This window comes from Anneissia japonica, unplaced genomic scaffold (genome assembly GCF_011630105.1).
Source record: "Anneissia japonica isolate Jap-2015-1 unplaced genomic scaffold, ASM1163010v1 scaffold287704_len1198815_cov201, whole genome shotgun sequence".
Taxonomy (NCBI): Eukaryota; Metazoa; Echinodermata; class Crinoidea; order Comatulida; family Comatulidae; genus Anneissia; species Anneissia japonica.
In genome coordinates this window covers 56,564-59,746 of record NW_022731578.1, presented here as the reverse complement: position 1 = coordinate 59,746, position 3,183 = coordinate 56,564, and positions in this window count along the sequence as shown.

Sequence of the window (3,183 nt, the reverse complement as noted above, 5' to 3'; positions counted from 1 at the left end):
TACTATTTCCTCAAATTTTCTCACCTCAGCCCCAGCCATGGTGGGGCTGAGGTGGTTGTGAAATCACGTTTTTGAAGTAGGCCCTGTCTCTTATACACATCTAGATGTGTATAAGAGACAGCTTGAAGCGCGTGTGCTAGCCTTCTTGTCGAAAAAAAGCAGAGCTTTCCCGTACGTTTATGGAATTTGCGAAAAAGTAAGATTTGGAACCCGAAAGAGCATTATTATCGAATACGTCGGACATCCAACTAAATTTAAGTCTGTGACTCTCTACAAGGCCATCTTCTTCAAAGACCCACATCTTACTATTTCAAATGCACTGCGTGTGGCGCATGACATTGCAGAGGGCGTTCAGGTAATGCATCAAAACGGCTTCATACACAGTGACCTGGCAAGCAGGAATATACTTCTTCATCATGATGGCAAGCGATGGACGGCAAAAATAACTGATTTCGGTTCAATCTCACATGTATCAGCACCGTTCGACTTCTTTCAGCTTCACAAAATTCCTGCAGAACAACGTCAACAGTGCATAGCCTGTCTCTTATACACATCTATACTGTTGAGGATCATGTATGGTATTGCCGTAGACCTTCCACGTGCTTCCATCGCGTACTGTGATTCTGATCCACAATTTGACATCTTAATCCGACAATATGCTAGAGCACTTGTTCTTCTAGATGGCAGCTATTTTGATATCAGCATTCCTGTTGTGGAGGATATGGAACCAGACCACTTGGCTGCACTGAACCTCATTCGAAAGTGCTTCTCGCTGGATGTGATCAATTGGGTCCCAGCTCTGAAACAACCTATTGTCGTCGAAGGAAGGTTTGTGAACTGTAAGCCAAAGCTTGGTGATGACGTTCTTACAAGATCTATTCAGAAAGCCTTTGTTGACAAGAAAGATCAAGTAATCGACAAGAAGGTCTCATTTGCCAGTATTTCAATGTGGCATCGGCCTCAACTTGAATCATTATCTGCTTCCAAATTGCTCCACATGGTGAATGGAGGATTCAGTTTGACGACCAAGGTATCAGAGCCATACAATTTATTATTGTCAATTATAATTAACAAGTAAATAATAATGTTCTCAAGAGATTTCTTATGGCTTCAATGATTTTTTGATTTTCATTGGTTGTTTGTTAGTAAAATTAAACGTAATAATTATAAATGATATGTTACTCTATTATGTACGCTTATCATTACCTTTGTCGCATATTTGTGTGTTATATTATTATTACCACTTTGTGTTATCTAATCAATCCAAATCGTTTATGAAGCGCCTTTCCTTACAGATACGAAGCGCTGGGAGTGTTATGGGAGTAAAGACATTGAAAACAGTTCAATATAATATTGACAACATCCATTTGGGAACCCGCATTTTACCATCAATTGAGTTACCATCAAAACTTACTGTCAAGCACTCAGAAATAAAAGTAAGTTTAGTTTAAAAAAAAACAAAAAAAAAACAAAAAGTTTGAATGTATTAATATCCATAATTATTGGCTTGAGCCTCTATAAAGTTGTCAGCAACTCTAAAAATGCAATTTTTTTATGACTGTTTTTAAATCCATAGGCTATGAGCTTAGTTAGCCAACCTCTCTTTACCACTCCATGTATGCAGTTTGGCGACATATGCCACCGATCATATCCAACTATGAGACCCAAAGGCGACACCATCCGACCATTCACTTTCAACATCTCCTGTGGCATCAACCAAAATTTCAAAGTATCATTCAAATGTTTTCGATATGCATTGGACATTATCTTCAGTGGTGAACAAGCTCGGCCGATTCTCGCAAAGTCTTTGAAAACAGTCAAATATAATATAGGCAGCATCCATTTGAAAACTTGCTTTTTACCATCAATTGAGTTACCATCTCAGCTGACTGCAAAGCACTCAGAAACAAAGGTAAGCCTAGTTGGAATACAAAGTTTTGAATGCATCAGTATGGCCTTGTACTCACACAAGTTGAAAGCGAAGTTACCAAATGAGTGCATAGTTTTACGACTTTTAAAATTCTTAATCCACAGGCTTCTAGCTTAGTTAGCCAACATCTCGTTATGACTCCATGCATGCAGTTGGGGAACCAAAACCAATGTCGTGATATAATATGCCATCGACCCTATTCCACTGTGAGACCCAGTAATGGCACCATTCGACCATTCAGTTTAAACATCTGCCGTGACATTAACAACACATTCAAAGTGTCATTCAAACGTTCCCAATATACATTGGATATCACCTTTGATGGTGAAAAAGCTCGGTCGTTCCTCGCAGTGATCGCAAGAATGCTGATCTACTCTGTTGGTAATAACATCCATAACGGATTTGAAAATCGGTGTGTGGTGGGCGTCGAAAGAAATGCAACATCAGATACAACGTGGCTTCTCATTCCCCTTATGAAGGCGATGTGCACTTTGTTCTACTGGATATATTTCAGGAACCAACAACTATTGTTCACTCCTGCTATAATGGCACCACAATTGGATTCAGAATACCAAACTGTCTTAACGTAAGTAACATTATTATCAAAGAAGAAGAGTTCCTAATCATTATTAATATTGAAACATTGTGTACTGTCGTAAGTGTTTCGCATCTTTACACTACATTTAATGAGTCCCTTTATAATTTTGATAATTGTTTGATCGATTATTTGATTAAGTTGATTGATGGATTCAGTTAATCATTCATTCATTCATTTTTTTATTTCACTGTAAAATACGTTATGTGCCTATTATATTACTTGTACTTTTGTATTATGTATATTGATAAATGCTATGTATGTTGATAGAAATAATACGCAACTCATTTGTTTTCGCATTTGCAGAACGGACACCACGTCCTATTCTTGTACAAACAGCACGGACGATCAGTCGTGCCAAAGCTCGGTCAGTAGCCAAAGCAGCTCCACCATTGCCGTCACTGACATTCCTGCAACATCAGTAATTGCAGCTCATTCGCCTCAGAAAACTAACTTGCCAGCAGGCCATCTGCCAGAATTAGTCTTTATTGATACTGATGAACTTGAAAGCAATAGTCTTTCTCTCGGGGGACCAGAATGGCTGAAAAAATTTTTCCCTCCAAAACCCTGCCTTACCACCCCAACACCTGCCGAGAAAGGTGACATGCTTACAGCAACTCTGCCACAAAAGATGCTTAAACTATCAGAAAAAATTGCC